The following is a 16,979-nucleotide window of genomic DNA, read 5'->3' as shown; positions in this document are numbered from 1 at the left end:
ATCAGATGCAGGCATCTTTAAACCAATACCTTGACCTCAGGTTAAAAAAAAGTGTGTTCACAAATGGCACATTCAACATTGTTCAGGATAGGGAGTATGTCACCCAGGCAGTTACTTGGGGAGTTCTCACATTTTCCCCAAAATGAAGATCTTGCAGCCTCCAGATAAGGTCCAGACGAAATCAGATTGAAAGACCAACCAACAGAGAGGGATCCCCTGTCGACTTGGGAAACTGTCTGTTCCATAGAACAAAACTCAGGGAGTAGGCAAGAGGATACATACATGATGGGAATCCTCTCTGGATGGGGGAAAGGGATAATTCCCACTATGGTCAGGATCCAGCAAATAGTGACTATTTGCACTGAAGCTTTCTTCCATCCAAAATTCCAGATTCTCTAACTCAATGGAAGAAATAGGAAAGACTGACTGAGGGAAAGCATTAGAAGAGGAACCATGTGAAATGGAATGCCTCAATAATCAATCTCCTAAAAAGGTAAGGGACACAGGTCTATAAGCAGTGTACATGATAGAATGTCTCCGCTTAGCACAAAGTCTGAAAAACTAGAACACTGACACTTCCAGGAGACATTCTTGGAAGAGGAACAGTGCCATGGGTAGGGTTCAGAACTACTGGACTACACTGGAGAGTCAGAACCTTGCCAGGTAAAGTAGCTGTAGAAACTGACCCCTGTTGACCTTGCTGACCTGTAGATCACTCAGAAGAGGGATATGGCTAAAGGGAGTCAAGCAGTGCAAGATGTGTAATCACATGTGATGGAAAAGAACTCCCCAGTGGCGAGGAGTGCAGAAACAAATAGAATTGCATTCCCAAGAATAGGGTGTTACCGGAATAGGAAACAGAGATCCCATAATGAGGTGCAGTAATACCAGAAAGGGCAGCTGAAGAAAGTGCCCAAATCAAGTGACCAGAGTTGAAGCTACACGATAAGCCTGGGCATCTAAACTGTGAGGAGGTACACCACCAAAAGGACCCAGAAGGATGAACAAATAGCAACCTAATTGTAAAGATGAAGATGTGCCTTCATGCACAGGGCTGAGCATATGACACAAAATACTTCTGGCCTCGATATTTGGGTGGGATGTAGATTGTGAATGTGTACAAGGTACTAATGTAGTAGCAGAAGAATGGAGTTCCTCCACTCCATCCAAAAACTTCCTGCATTGAGGCAGGCGCACACTTTAAGTACCAGAGATTTTAGGAATGATACTGTCAAGGGCAGAACTGAAGAGAAGCCTACCCTTAAAAGGCAAGTAAATCAGATGATCCTTGGGTGTATCCTTTATGTCTCAGGAACAAAGCCATAACACCCTACACATATGAACAGACCTTATGCCCAGGCGAGATATAAGCTTAAATGCGTGCAAGAGACCATCACCGCTGAATTACAGGGCTCAAGATATTGTTCCATAAGCTCCAGGATATGAGGGACTGTCCTTAAGATGGAGAGGTCTCCTTTAATACGTTTTATCCACTATGACATATATTCACAAATCTAACTCACTTATAACAAGGGGAAAAGATTCACTAAAGATAACTCAATCTAAGATCTAAATAGGGAGTCAAATTGTCTGTCAGTGAAATCTCTAAAAGCAAGAACATTGTCAACTTGTTTGGTGGAATGTTTGATATGCTGGATGACTGGAGTGTTGATAGACTAAGTCCATTTATCAATAAAATCCCTTACAAAGGGAAAAAGTTCCTTCTCATTGTGAGAAGGGAGCCGTAATTCCATAGGCTGCTTCCAGTCCTCAAAAAGGAATGTTTTACATACTGAGTACATTGGGAAGGTTTTTGCAGTCATAAGAGCGCTAAAAAAAACCCTCTGCCTGGAACTGCAGGCTGATCTCTCCAGTCGTGATGGCCTTCATGTTTGAATCAAACGTAAGTTTGATTCAAACATCGGTCGTTCATGTTTTCGGTGAACATGCGAACTGTGACAATGCTGGACTCCGTGATTGATGATGGATTACATAAATGGAACCATTTGTTTGGCTTCTTTTTTTTTTTTTAAATAAATGACTTGTTAAAAACTGTTGTTTTGTTTTTTGCTCAATAAAGGATTTTTTCAAAAGTCTGGCATGTTTATTTTTTCACAATTTAACCTTTTAGTGAATGGGTAGGGGTACAAGTACCTTTTACTTACAAGGGGGGCAGCATCAAGGTGCCCCTTTATTTAAAGGGGTAACCTGATGCTAATGAGCTCCCCTGCCTGTAGACCCTCACAAACACTGGGCCAGGGGTGTGGGGAAGAGTCCATTGCCCTCTTCAGCACGGGGACACAGTTATTTCAGAGGAGAGATATTAGAGGAGCTCAGCTATGAGGAAAGATTAGAGAAACTGAATTTATTCTCTCTTGAGAAGAGGAGATTAAAGGGGGATATGATCAACATGTATAAATACATCAGTGGTTCATATAGTGAACTTGGTGTAGAGTTATTCACCTTGAGGTCATCATAGCGGACAAGGGGGCACTCTTTGCGTCTGGAGGAAAAGAAATTTAATCTCCAAACACAGAAAGGTTTCTTCACAGTAAGAGCTGTGGTAATGTGGAATAGACTCCCCCAAGAGTTGGCTCTGGTCAGCTCAGTGGATTGCTTTAAAAAAGGCCTGGATTCTTTCTTGGATACACAGAATATAACTGGTTACTAACATTTATAGGTAAAGTTGATCCAGGGAATATCCGATTGCCTCTTGGGGGATCAGGTAGGAATTTTTTCCCCTGCAGAAGCAAATTGGATCATGCTTTGCTTTTTTGCCTTCCTCTGGATCAACTGTGGGTGTAGGAGTATAACTTTTTTTTTTCTTTTATATGGTTGAACTGGGTGGCTTTTGTCTTTTTTCAGCCAGACTAACTATATATAGTGAGCCAACAATAATAAGGAAATATAAAATATACAGTTTCCTCATCACTCCACCCTGGCTCACAAATGTATAATAATGCCTTCAACTGTACATAAAGGCTACATGTAAACAGTGGAAAGAAAGCACCTAGTTATAGTAAACAAAAGAGTTCTACATCCTACCACCCCTGGGTAAATGTATCTTAAATGAAAAATTGGGAATTTAAAGTGTATCTATCTAAAGTAGGGGTGTCAAACTGGCGGCCCTCCAGCTGTTGCCAAACTACAAGTCCCATTGCAAGGCTAACAGTTACAAGCATGACTACCAAAAGCAGAGACATGATGGGACTTGTAGTTTCGCAACAGCTGGAGGGCGGCCAGTTTGACACCCCTGATCTAAAGTGTAGATACAGTGGGGCAAAAAAGTATTTAGTCAGCAACCAATTGTGCAAGTTCTCCCACTTAAAAAGATGAGAGAGGCCTGTAATTGGCATCATAGGTAGACCTCAACTATGAGAGACAAAATGAGAAAAAAAAATCCACACAATCACATTGGCTGATTTGGAAAGAATTTATTTGCAAATTATGGTGGAAAATAAGTATTTGGTCAATATCAAAAGTTCAGCTCAATACTTTTATATATCCTTTGTTGGCAATGACAGAGGTCAAACGTTTCCTGTAAGTCTTCACAAGGTTGGCACACACTGTTGCTGGTATGTTGGCCCATTCCTCCATGCATATCTCCTCTAGAGCAGTGATGTTTTGGGGCTGTCGCTGGGCAACACAGAGTTTCAACTCCCTCCAAAGGTTTTTTATGGGGTTGAGATCTGGAGACTGGCTAGGCCACTCCAGGACCTTGAAATGCTTCTTAAGAAGCCGCTCCTTCGTTGCCCGGGCGGTATGTTTGGGATCATTGTCATGTTGGAAGACCCAGCCACGTTTCATCTTCAATGCCCTTGCTGATGGAAGGAGGTTTGCACTCAAAATCTCACGATACATGGCCCCATTCATTCTGTCCTGTACATGGATCAGTCGTCCTGGTCCCTTTGCGGAGAAACAGCTCCAAAGCATGATGTTGCCACCCCCATGCTTCACAGTAGGTATGGTGTTCTTTGGATGCATTCTCTCTCCTCCAAATACGACGAGTTGTGTTTCTACCAAACAGTTCTATTTTGGTTTCATCTGACCATATGACATTCTCCCAATCCTCTTCTGGATCATCCAAATGCTCTCTGGCAAACTTCAGACGGGCCCGGACATGTACTGGCTTAAGCAGGGGGACACGTCTGGCACTTCAGGATCTGAGTCCCTGGCGGCTTAGTGTGTTACTGATGGTAGCCTTTGTTACGTTGGTCCCAGCTCTCTGCAGGTCATTCACTAGGTCCCCCCGTGTGGTCCTGGGATTTTTGCTCACCGTTCTTGTGATCATTTTGACCCCACAAGGTGAGATCTTGAGTGGAGCCCCAGATCGAGGGAGATTATCAGTGGTCTTGTATGTCTTACATTTTCTAATTATTGCTCCCACAGTTGATTTGTTCACACCAAGCTGCTTGCTAGTGCAGATTCAGTTTTCCCAGCCTGGTGCAGGTCTACAATTTTGTTTCTGGTGTCCTTCGACAGCTCTTTGGTCTTCACCATAGTGGAGTTTGGAGTGTGACTGTTTGAGGTTGTGGACAGGTGTCTTTTATACTGATAACAAGTACAAACAGGTACCATTGATACAGGTAATGAGTGCAGGACAGAGGAGCCTCTTAAAGAAGAAGGTACAGGTCTGTGAGAGCCAGAAATCTTGCTTGTTTGTAGGTGACCAAATACTTATTTTCCACCACAATTTGCAAATAAATTCTTTCCAAATCAGCCAATGTGATTGTCTGGATTTTTTTTCTCATTTTGTCTCTCATAGTTGAGGTCTACCTATGATGCCAATTACAGGCCTGTCTCATCTTTTTAAGCGGGAGAACTTGCACAATTGGTAGCTGACTAAATACTTTTTTGCCCCACTGTACCTACTTTCCCTATCTGATTTACATAGACAGAAAATCTCATTGGATTAACAAAAGAACTCCAAACTACCCCTTTCAAGAATTCTAAAGCACAGGAGCAGATATGAACCTCAAACTTTCCTTTTTCAAGACTTCGAAAGCACAGGAGCAGATATAGGCATCAGACTTTCTTTTCCAAGAGATTAGAAGCGTAGAAGCTTGTTAAAGTCCTCCGTATCTAGACAGCAGAGTCTCAGACACCCAATGATCAGATCACAGCTGCAGCACAACAATTGCAACGCTGTAGAACTCGAAGAACTGTAGAATACAAGGTGCATTATATCCTCTGGATTATTACAGTTCACAAATCATAGAAGTACAGACACTTGACCGTCATGGTAGATGGAACTTTTGCTTATTTATAGACAGTTCAGGTACTTGACCATCAGAACAGATATAACAGTTCAGGTACTTGACCTCCATAGCAGGTGGAATTTGCACAAACAGTTCAGCTGCTGATAAGTGGCAAAGTCTTTATTGACTGTTGCTGCTGTCAAAAACATTTGTCTCCTTTCTCCAATATGCTTCTAGTTGACATCAAGGCAGGTGTGTTACCAAGATTTTCGGTCCAACATTCCATAACTAACAACAATGCCCATGTAGTCTAATTATAGATTTCTGCATAGGCAAATTAATGATCCCTAGTGACTCCAATTTTTTTTTTTTTTTGCATTAAGGGTGAAATATTGTTACATGAATGCCACCCATCTACCACCTGAACTCTAAACTACTCTTTATCTAAACTAAACTGTCAAATTATAGGCCCGAACTTCAGATGTATGTGTTTAGTCTGTGTATTCCAGTCTCCTTCCACACTCTAAAGACATTCTGACAGGCTAACTGGCTCTTGTCTACACTGGCCCCAGTATGTGCCTACAAATTACCCATACATAATGTGTCACCATTAGAGATGAGCGAATTATTCAAAAATTCGGTTCGGCTGATTCGCCGAATTCGCCGAATAAATTTGCTTCGAGCCGAAAATATTCGCTGCGAATTTAACTTATAAAAAGGGTGTTTCTAGGCTTCAGAGAGCCTTTATATTAGTGCAGAACACTGTACCTTTAATTTAAATGCCCTTGGAGTCTGCTGGGGAAGAGAAATAATACTGTCAGTCAGTATGACATGCAGATGAGTGCCGTCGATCTTAGAATCACCGCACACTTCACTCATTTGGGCAGTCACGGGGCCAACACCAGAGTGTGGAGCCACAGTGTGGCGGTGGAGGCAGCAGCAATGGGAGGCCATACAGCACCCTATGACAAAATGGAACCCACCAGCAGTGTGAGGAGACCTGAAAGTGGCACATGGCAGAGTGTGGCGATGGAGACAGCAGCAATGGGAGGCCGTACAGGGACCCATGACACACTCTGGACCTGGCAGCAGCATGAGGAGGCGGTACAGGGGCCCATGACAGATTACGGGCCTGGCAGCAGCATGAGGAGTCGGTACGGGGGCCCATGGCAGATTACGGGCCTGGCAGCAGCATGAGGAGGCGGTACAGGGGCCCATGGCAGAGTGGCGGAGCGTAAGCAGCTAAAATTGAAGGCCATACAGAGGCCTATGTTAAAAAGTCCCCCCAGCAGCAGCGTGGGGAGACGACTATCAAGAGTCCAATGGCAGAGTGGCGGAGCAGAAGCAGCTTCAATTGAAGGCCATACACAGGCCTAGGTTTAAAAGTCCCTCACAGTTAATTCCAATAACGAACTCTACTCCTCCGTGCAATCTACTTACGAGACCCTGGGCAGGTCTGGGTCCAATTTGTGGTAGAGACTGGTTTTGTTCAGCCATGCTTGAGCGAGTAATAACAGGTCTGTGCTGCCCTTTGGTGTCTGGCTTAATGCGCACAACACTGAACGTCCCAGCGTTTGTCAACGATTTGCCGTTAAGTGATGCAAACCCGCTGAACCACGTTCATGAGGAGCAGGTACAGGGGGCCAAAAAATATTACCGCCACCCGGCGTGTAAATGGATCTAACTCTTTGAACGTACATTAGTGGTTGTGAAGCAGAAAGTCAGTTTATTGTACACAATCGGTCAATTGCAGCTTGCCGTTGGCTGGAAACTGTACGTTTCTGTCACTGGAATGCACTAATCACCCAAAAAATATTACCGCCAGCCGGCGTGTAAATGGATTTAACTCTTTGAACGTACAATAGTGGTTGTGAAGCAGAAAGTCAGTTTATTTTGCACAATCGGCAAACTGCAGCACCAACTGTGCACGACAGCCACCAAAAAAAAAAGGGTGTATGTCACTTTAAATTTTCGATTCTTTGATAGCTGTGGCCCTAAGTAATGATTCTGTGTCCCTGAGTAACCATTCTGTGTCCCTGAGTAACGATTCTGTGTCCCTGAGTAACAATTCTGTGGCCCTAAAGTCTCTGTGGCCCTAACTCTGTCCCTTAATACACACAGGTCTGTCTCTCTTGAATGACCGTAGGCTAATGGAGAATTCTAAGATGGCCGCGATTTATAGCTCTACCATTACACAGTGCTGGCTGGCTGCTGATTGGCTAATGCGATCACATGTCATGAATGCATTATGGGTCAGCGCGCCTTGTCTGCACGCCTTCCCAGAGATCCCCGCCCCATCTTCTCTGTCCATTTTCTCCGTCGCCACACATGTCGCCGCCATTTTTGGGAAAATTCGATTCATGCATCCGAAGTTTGCTAATCTTCGGATTCGTCGCGAATCGAATTTTTCCAAATCTTCGGAACGAATTCCACTTCGTCATGTTCGATTCGCTCATCTCTAGTCACCATACTCTACATGTCAGTCCCACACCCAAGCAATCAGAGAAGACTGATGAAAACCAGACCTGAGAACCTATTTCATTTCATAATGGCTCACCAAGAAAATTTATGAAAACTCAATCAAGTGTATCAAATGTGGTGGCCAAAGGATTGCTGAGTGTCAGATATAACAATGTGTATATCAATATTTAGAGCACCTTATTTTACAGGACTTACTTTAAAAAATTGCATCCATTGCAGTAATATGATATTCTCTAGTTAAAATCAACAATTGTGAGTAATTTCATTAAAGGACAAAATGATTAGCTGAAATGATTTGAACTCTCAGTCACGTACAGAAATCTACAAAGTTAAACATCAGTTGTATGTAAAACCCAAGTTAAACTATTTGTCACCCTTTCTCTCGCTGTACTGTTCACATCCTGTGGATTCTGTTTTTCACTCCGCCAGTGGTTCTACCTTACAATTCTGCTACAATGATTATGGCAGAATATACCAAAGTACATGCTACCATAATCTACATAGGGTAAATACACACAGGAAGGAACGATGCAGAAAGATGTGCAACCAAATTTTTTGTGTAAATGTTTGGGTATTCTTACACCTTTTGAAGCATTAGAATTATGTAAACCATCTCAGATGTAATACAATATTTCTATTGATCAGACACTAGTATTTTTTTCTCTATTGTTTTGGATTCAACTTAATCAGAGGAAAAAAACTTTTAAATACCCACCATCATGCAGCATCAAAATTATTGGCTGCTCTGTTTACAATTAGTTCTAACAGCAACTTTAATCAAATTCATATATTACATTAAAAAAATAAACGGGGGGGGGGCGTGGTTTGCTGCTTGAGGAAGATGGCTGCACTTTAGACCGCCTCCGGCTCTCCCTGGGGAAGAACCCACAGCAACTTCTGCTCCTTGGCACCATGGGCAAGGTCAGTAGATTCCCACCGCCCTCCAAGATGCTCCACTGTCGGCTAGGGCGGAATTTACCAGAAATTTTCTGCATACATTCCACAAATTCCCAGCCTGACTCAGCAAGGCGGCCTCCTGCTCTCCACGAGACTCCCCAGCCACGGTCCATCTACCTACAGGGGATGCAGCTCTCCTCTCCTTGGTCCAACAGATCCCTAAAAGGTCTGATCTACAAACAATTGCTATGGATATCAAATCGGTGCTGTCGTCAGCAATATCAGACCTCAAAGATGACTTCCATTCTGTGGCAGCTCGGCTAGAGGTGGTCAAGAAGTGAGAGGCACACCAAGTGGCATCTGTCGATGAGCTGAAACAACTTACCTGCCAGCATAATTACCACCTCATAGAACTTAGCAAACATATTGAGGATCTGGACAACAGAGGACAGAGGAAAAACTTGCACGTCAAGGGCATACCCGAATAGATGGAACATGACCGCATCCCCCAGGCTCTGCAAACTTTATTTAATGAGCTGCTAGAATGGCCTCAGGATACTCTTATGGAATTTGAAAGGACTCATCCTGCTTTGTGACCACATGGCAGGGACTCAGACCCACCACGGGATATTTTTTGCTGCTTTGCCAGCTTCAGATTGAAGGAGGAGGTAATGAAGAAGGCTCAGGATCAAGATTTGCGCATTTTTAACGGAGCTGAGATACAGATCTTTCATGATCTATCTATCATCACCCTCCAAAATAGGCGGGTGCTGCACCCTCTGTGACCTTGCATATTGCTGGAAATCTCCCTTTGGGCTTTCAGTCACACAAAGGGGCACAAACACCTCCTGCGCAACCCTGCTACCCTCTTTCTGAGAGGCCTTGCAGATCCCCTTTGTAGATGCTCCGGATTGGTACAGCGAATTCTGAATGCCCAAGAAATTACCTATGGGCGAACCTCTGTACCAAGAAGACCACAGAAGAGGCCGAGACCAACCCGCCCGCTTCCGTCCTGCACCGCTGGAGACATCTCCTTACCGGGATGGCGACCATGAAGAGCCCAGAGCCTGATCCTCCAGTTTGCAGCCTCTGAACCTGGCAGCACCGGGTGCACTATTTTTGCTACCTCCATCTGCTCTTGCTTTGGGGATTGTGTTTTTTGTTTCAGTTGATTTTTCTTTTTTTTGTTTGTTTGGCTTCCTACCTGACTTCCTGGCCTGCCTGTTGGAGAACTACCTTTGGACTCCGAATGCATCTCTTTCCCGTCTAAGGTCCTACTTTGCATTGTAAATGATACACGGCCCTAATCTGCTATCTATGTGACAAACATCACCATGCAACCCCTGGACACCCACGAGTCTGATGCCATCTCCGCCATTAAGCTTTTTAAGATGCTTTGAGTCCACCCTTCTAAGATTAGGGACATGGCGGTCTATGCTATGGGGGGGGGGGGTGATCCTTTTGGATGGGACATTTGAGCAAGTTTATCTACACCGTATTTCCTGCCAGGTTGTCTGTTTTTAGGCTTGAACTTCTGCTGCCTCTCTCCCTCCATACTGGGTTCTCTAACAACTCACCTCATCCACATTAGCTCCTTTTGGCTCTGTGTCCATGTGGGACCTGGGGTGGCCCTCTCATTGCTTTGGCATTGGCCATTCACATATCATGCACCACAGCCTTTATTGGGCCTACTATTTTGGATGAGACTGTTGAGACCCAAGTGGAGACTGAGCTCCTCTTACTTTGGTGAAGACATGGAGGTCTACCCCTCCTTAGATATGATTTGGGGGCTGAGGGATCGCTGCTGGATACCTGTGGCTGTGCCCGGCATTAGGGCCCGCCACTGGTGCCCAGGTGGCAACTCCTCTTGCATATCTTGCCGATTTTCACACCCCCTGTTGGAGGTCTTTAGCTTTGCTCTATAAGATCTACATTTGTATTTACAATTGTCAATGGTACGCTCGGCTTTTGAGGCCTAGTGTGGGGGGGATGGATGTAGCTGCAGAGACTGTGCCTTTCCCCGGTCTGCGGCCCTTGAGGTTGCGCGCGCTATCCCACATCTCACTTTTTTCAATGTTATTGTCAAGTTACATATCATATGCTATATACCAAATGTTTTACTAGGTATGCCTGATACCTCAATGGGAAATAAGGAGTACCGGCTGATTCTCTTTTTTCACCCCACCCCACCCCACCTCACCTCTCCTTACCTCACATGGGAGAATCCTTAGTGCCCCCCCCCTTTTTTTTTCTGTTGTAATTGTTTGCTGTGCCTTGCCCACTCTGGCTATTATCTTAGCTCCCCACCACCCTTTTTTTTTCCTTCTTCTTGCTGCAGGTTTCTTCCCCCGGGAGTGTTGACCTTCTCTGAGTGTTCCGCACCTTTCGTATTCTCTCCTTTTTTTTATCCTTTGTGTGGGTGCTCCCACCCCCACTCAGTGGTTTAAAAACTTTTTCTTTTTTCCATCTGAACCTACTGAATAATCTGATTGTACATTCGGTATCCTTCATTTATTTTTTTTCTTTGCATTCAATAACTTCCCCCTTTTTCATTCTCCCTCCTGGTCTTCACATTCTTGTCACTCTTTCCTGATCTTTTTCTTGCCCCTTTCTCCTCTCTTCCATTACCCTTTGCAGGGTGTTGGATTTTTTTGTTCCCCTTCTTTTTCCCCTCCCTGGACTCTGTGCCACCTTCGCAAATATTTATAGCCTGAATGTGGGACAGGTCAGCTTTTTCAGAGAGGTATGCATTCAGCTGGAGGAATTCAATGCAGGTCTTCTGGTGCTGGGAGGGGACTTTAATGTCCCCCTTGCCCCATTACTTGACACCTCAACAGGGACTGCCTCCCTGCCCTATCACACCTTGTGCCATATTAAAACTTTCCTCTCGGACCTGACTCTTCATGATTCCTGGCACACCTTGCACCCCTCAGACAAAGACTTTACCTTCTTCTCTCCATCCCACTTCCAATACTACTGCATCAACTACCTATTTGTTTCTCAAGACGATTTACAGTTCTTTACCTCAGCTAGTATAGAACCTATGATACTCTCCGATCATCATCCGGTAACTCTGACCCTGACACTCCCTGATAGGGATGTACAGACCACGTTCTGGCGTCTAGACTCCACGCTCCTTAGCGACCCCTTATGGGTATTTGTGCTTCGCTCCTACTTACAATCTTATTTTGACCAAAATGACACTCCAGACGTCTCGCCGCTTATTCAGTGGGAAACTCATAAGTGTGTTATGAGAGAGGAGCTTATTGCTTTGGCGTCTGCACTGAAATGTGATAGACAACAGAGGATTAAAGATCTTACTGCCACAATTGTTAGACTCGAACAGGCTAACAAGAGATCCTTGGTGGAAGATATCCTTTCGGAACTTACCCATGTGTGTATGGAATTGCTGGGAAGAGCTGGGCGCACGTACAAGGAGGAATTTCCTCCTCGCCCAGAAACTCTTTTACGAGCAGGGAAACAAGAATGGGAAGTTGCTGGCTCCCTGCATGCCAAACGTTCAGCGACACAGATTCGTTCAATCAAGGGCAAAGGCGGTGTGGTCTGCAACGACATGCCTGGAATCACTAAGCAATTCCAACAATATTATGAAAACCTGTACAACATTTTCAAGGCCAATCCCGCCTCTGCTTGCGGGGAGGAACTTAAAGCCGAGCTATGGAATTTTCTATCCAAATTTAGCCCAAAGGCCTTATATAGTGCTAATGCCCGGTGCCTGGAGGCCCCTCTAACTCACAAAGAAATTGCCACTGCACTTAAAATTTTAAAACCTGGTAAGAGCCCTGGCCTGGATGGCTTTTCAACCCAATATTATAAGGTTTTTTACAAGATTGTTGCTTCTAGATTACTAGCAGCATTTAACTCTCTTGTCGGTTCTACCACCCTCTTCCTCCCTACTGGAAGCACACATCACCTTGCTTTATAAAGAAGGTAAGGATACTACATGGGTGGAGAGCTACTGTCCTATATCTCTAATTAATGTCAACATCAAAAACTTTACGCACGCATTTTAGCCAACAGGCTACTCCCTTTCCTATCCAAATGGATCTCCCTTGACCAGGTGGGCTTTATACAAGGCAGAGAGGTTCGGAATTACACCCTCAAAGTTTTGAACGTTCATAACTGGCTGACGACTAGAGGCCAACAGGGATTCTTTCTCTCTTTGGACGCCGAAAAGGCGTTCGACAGAGTGGCTTGGGACTACATGGAATTGACTCTTCGCTTCCTAGCCTTACAAGATACATTTTGCTCCCGGGTTATAGCCCTATACGCCTCTCCTCAGGTGAGGGTCAGGGCCAATGGTCACCTGTCAAATCCCTTTCGAATCTATAACAGCACACACCAAGGGTGCCCCCTTTCGCCTATCTTGTTTGTTATCACCCTGGAGCTGTTTCTTTGGCAGGCAGTTGAGAGTGGATCTCTGATTAAAGGAATCCCTATGAAGGGTAAGGAGATAAAATTGGCCACCTTTGTGGATGATGTTTTACTGTTTCTGCCTCACACTTCTTTACCCACCCTTTTAGAGGCCTTGGCCTTTTATCAATCATTGTCTAACCTTATGATAAACTACTCCAAATCCAATGTGCTGAAGGTTACGCTCATGGTCGAAGAAGTGTCATACTGTAAGCAACACTTTTCATTCTCTTGGCGGAAGGACGTAACTACCTACTTAAGGATCCATCTACCAGCCAACCTATCTGACCTTTATAACCAGAACGTTCTTCCTTTGCTATCCCCGGATTACTCATGATCTTAAAAACTGGGACAAATCCTGCTACTCTTGGTTTGGCAGGGCATCTATCCTTAAAATGAATATTTTGCCATGCTTACTGTATTTATTTCAGATTATCCCTAACTCAGTTCTGGCCTCTTTCTTTTCCTCCCTGCGTAACATTATATTTACCTTCTTATGGCAAAGGAAGTCACACTGGTTGAGCTATGCTCTCCTGACTCTCTCTAAACTTAGAGGTGGAATTGGCCATCCTGACGTTAGGAAATACTAGTGAGCTTGCCACTTGACTAGAGTGGTCGACTGGTCGATTCACCAACAGGTAAAAAATTGGGTAACCATAAAGCAGCTGTACTCACCCATTCTGTTGAATACCATTCCTTGACTTCCCTCCTCTGGGGCCCATAAGCAGCTTATGGCCCATCCTATTATCAGCCCTGCGCTCCACGTTTTCACCTCAGTATGCAAACAGTTCTCTGTATCTTCACTAAAGGGGCCACTCTCCGCTTCAACCCAGACTTTCCCCCCTGGCAACTTAGGCCGGTTCTTAGCTGAAGTATGGCCGAATCCCAACCCGCATGCTGAACACGTCTTTTATCAAGGGCGCTTCTTAGACAGAACAGTGGTATCTACCACATCCCCGGACCTCTCTATAGCTTTCTGGGCCTATTTCCAGGTCTCTCACTTCTTATCGGCCTCAGGTGTTGACAGGGGCCTGTATTCGAGACCTTGCACCACTTTCGAATCACTGTGCTCCTCCCATGATCCACAAACACATGTTATTTCTTCCATTTATCACTCCCTGTTTCCCTCGCAACCTGCTGGCGGTTTGAAGCCACATGCAAATTGAGAAAGGGATCTTGATATCACCCTAATGGAAGAGGAATGGGAAACTCTCCACACTATGGTCCATAAGGGGTCCCTGAATGTGAATATCTAAGAGTGTGGCTTCAAACTGCAAAGCCGATGGTATCGGACTCCAACTGTGGTACACAAATACTACCCGGCCGTTACCGACCAATGCTGGCGCTGTCATGCTGAGTTTGGCTCTCTATTCCACATACTGTATGGTGGCAATGCCCCACTCTGGATACTTTCTGGAATACAGTTCACAGGACTACTGTGGCTGTTTCAGGTCTCCCCCTGGATTTTACTCCTACGCAGTATCTTCTTCACCATTCTAACATACCTAAGAGCCAATACCTCAAATCAGTAGCCATGCACATGGTGAATGCAGCAAGGCTTTGCATCCCATTCCACTGGAGATCTACCGTACCCCCTACTGAGGCAGAATGGTTCTCTCGCATCAACAAAATATATGAAATGGAGGAGTTGATTCATTCAGGACTAGATCTCCAATTTCATTAAGATGTGGGCGTGCTGGATCCATTACAAAACAACAGCGGATTATGCCAAAGCTCTCCAAGGCCAGCTATGAGAGGCTTACCTCCCTTTTTTTATTCCTTTTTTTTATTACAGCTGTAGGTGGCTGTGTCTGAGTTCCGGGGGGAGATACTCTCTTCTGTCTACCCTCCCCTAACCCTCCCTTCCCCTCCCTCTCCCCCCCTTTTCTTTTTTATTTCTTTTCTCTTTCTCTACTTTTTTGCTCAGGGTTTTTTTTTTCCTCTTTTTATATTTCCCCCTCGGGATCTAGAATCACCTGGAGGCTTCACTGACCTCCGTCTTTGTTTATTTATATACTCCCCCTTTTTAGTTTTCTCTAAATTACCTGTGCTCCTTGCTTCCACCTGATAGGTGATAGTTTACTTTACAATATTAATTGTACATTAGTCCTGGACTGTTACGTATAGTTGTCGGGATCGCTACTATTTTGGGATCACTGGGCTTGACCCATCCATTTCCGTCAACTCAACTGTTGCCCTTTTTTTGGAATGTCAATCCGTACTGTTGCATTTCGATACCTGTGCTTTTTACTATCTGTACTACTAATGTTCTCTAGTAAAGCCTTTATGGAACAAAAAAAAAATATTAACAATTAACCATTTGCTGACTGCCTGTAGTACTTGTACCGCACACGGGTGGCAGCTACAGGCAGAGCGACATACTGGTATGTTGCTCTGGCTATACTGTGTCCAGCAGAATGCGGATCCCTGAAACTGGGACCCGGTGATCATGTGGTCACTATGCAATCACATGATCACAATATTAGCAAAGCTGTTATGAATCAATCTGATTCATAACAGCTCTGCTTCCCTTCCTGGAGAGCTGTGTTTGGCCCACAGCTCTCACATTGTACATGGGCCAATCACAGCATTCTGTACCATGTGATTAGCTGTAGCCAATCACAGATTCCTAGTATTTTGAATTGCCATGAACCTAACACATTGCATTACTTGAGCAATAATCTATTGCACTCTATTACTCATATTTAATGAGCTCATATCAATTAATTAATAAATTCATTATCACCACATGGATTTGCATTAAAGGACGTCCATCAAAAGTTGTCATTATTTACCATGGTTAAAATTACATTCACAATAACATTTATAGTGTGTTTATTATAGTGTGTTTATCACATTTTTGCAAAAACATTATACACCAAATCCATATTGATTAATGATCTCAGCCTCCTATCCAGCCCAAAGTCTACAGATGTTGGAAACTCTTAACTTCCAAGAACAGATCTGGTTCCTGTATTAACAAGAGAACTTTAAAAAAATTTGTATTTTATTCTGAAATATAATTCGTGTTCGTTCACTATTGTCCTATCTTTTGCTGTTGCTTTTAATATGGTCATAAAGTTAACATGTCATGTAGACCTTATCTAGTTGCCTGATTCGTGCAAATAAGTTCCATTAAAGAAACACACGCAGTTTTATTTGTGGGTGGTGCTTACGTTGTATGCCATGCCTTCTTCGTTTTCCATGCCCAGTAACCTGGAATGGAGAACTAAGCATTTAAATAATTGTAATAATCATAACTGCTGTTCAGGAATTAAAAGGGTATCGACCTGAATCAGTCATTTTCTTTTTCTTGGTTTCAAATAATCCTAGAGTTACATAATAAAAATTAAACATTAAACATTTCCCTTTGCCTTACATATCACCCACATTTTAACACAACATGTTATACTAGTCATTTCACAGCTGTTCAAAAATTAACACAATATTCTGTATTTCACAGACACAGGAAAAAGCCGGGGGAGGGGGGAATCTGGAGAGTCCGGTTTTCCTCTTGTAAGGGAGGGGAAAGGGGGGTCACACAGACACAGACATGCACAAATTGTAGCCATCTGTGCTGCAAATGATTTTTTCATTCTCACTTTTCTCACAAATTAGTTTCATTACTTAACCCTTCTAATGTTAAACCTATTTAGACCCTTAAACATAAGTAGCAAAACTTATTTTACTCATGATCAGTACTTAGCGTTACCTTTCTATCTTAATTCAGGTAACATTGTCACATTTACCACAGACAAAACAACACGCATTCATTATGTCTTCATACAAGTAACATTTCCTCAACATTAGCTAGCTACAAACAGAACACAAAGAGCTCAACGTTTAGATATACACAAATTACATTACTGCAGTAATCACAATCTGAGCATCAGCTCATTGTTTTCAAACCTCAAAAAAGCAAATTGCTTTGAAACTGCCCAGTGTCCAACACCTTTTTGCTATCACAAA

This window comes from Staurois parvus, unplaced genomic scaffold (genome assembly GCF_062004578.1).
Source record: "Staurois parvus isolate SC_StPar_1 unplaced genomic scaffold, SC_StPar_1.0 ptg000586l, whole genome shotgun sequence".
In the NCBI taxonomy this organism is placed as follows: Eukaryota; Metazoa; Chordata; class Amphibia; order Anura; family Ranidae; genus Staurois; species Staurois parvus.
Note: the sequence above shows the minus strand (reverse complement) of the source record.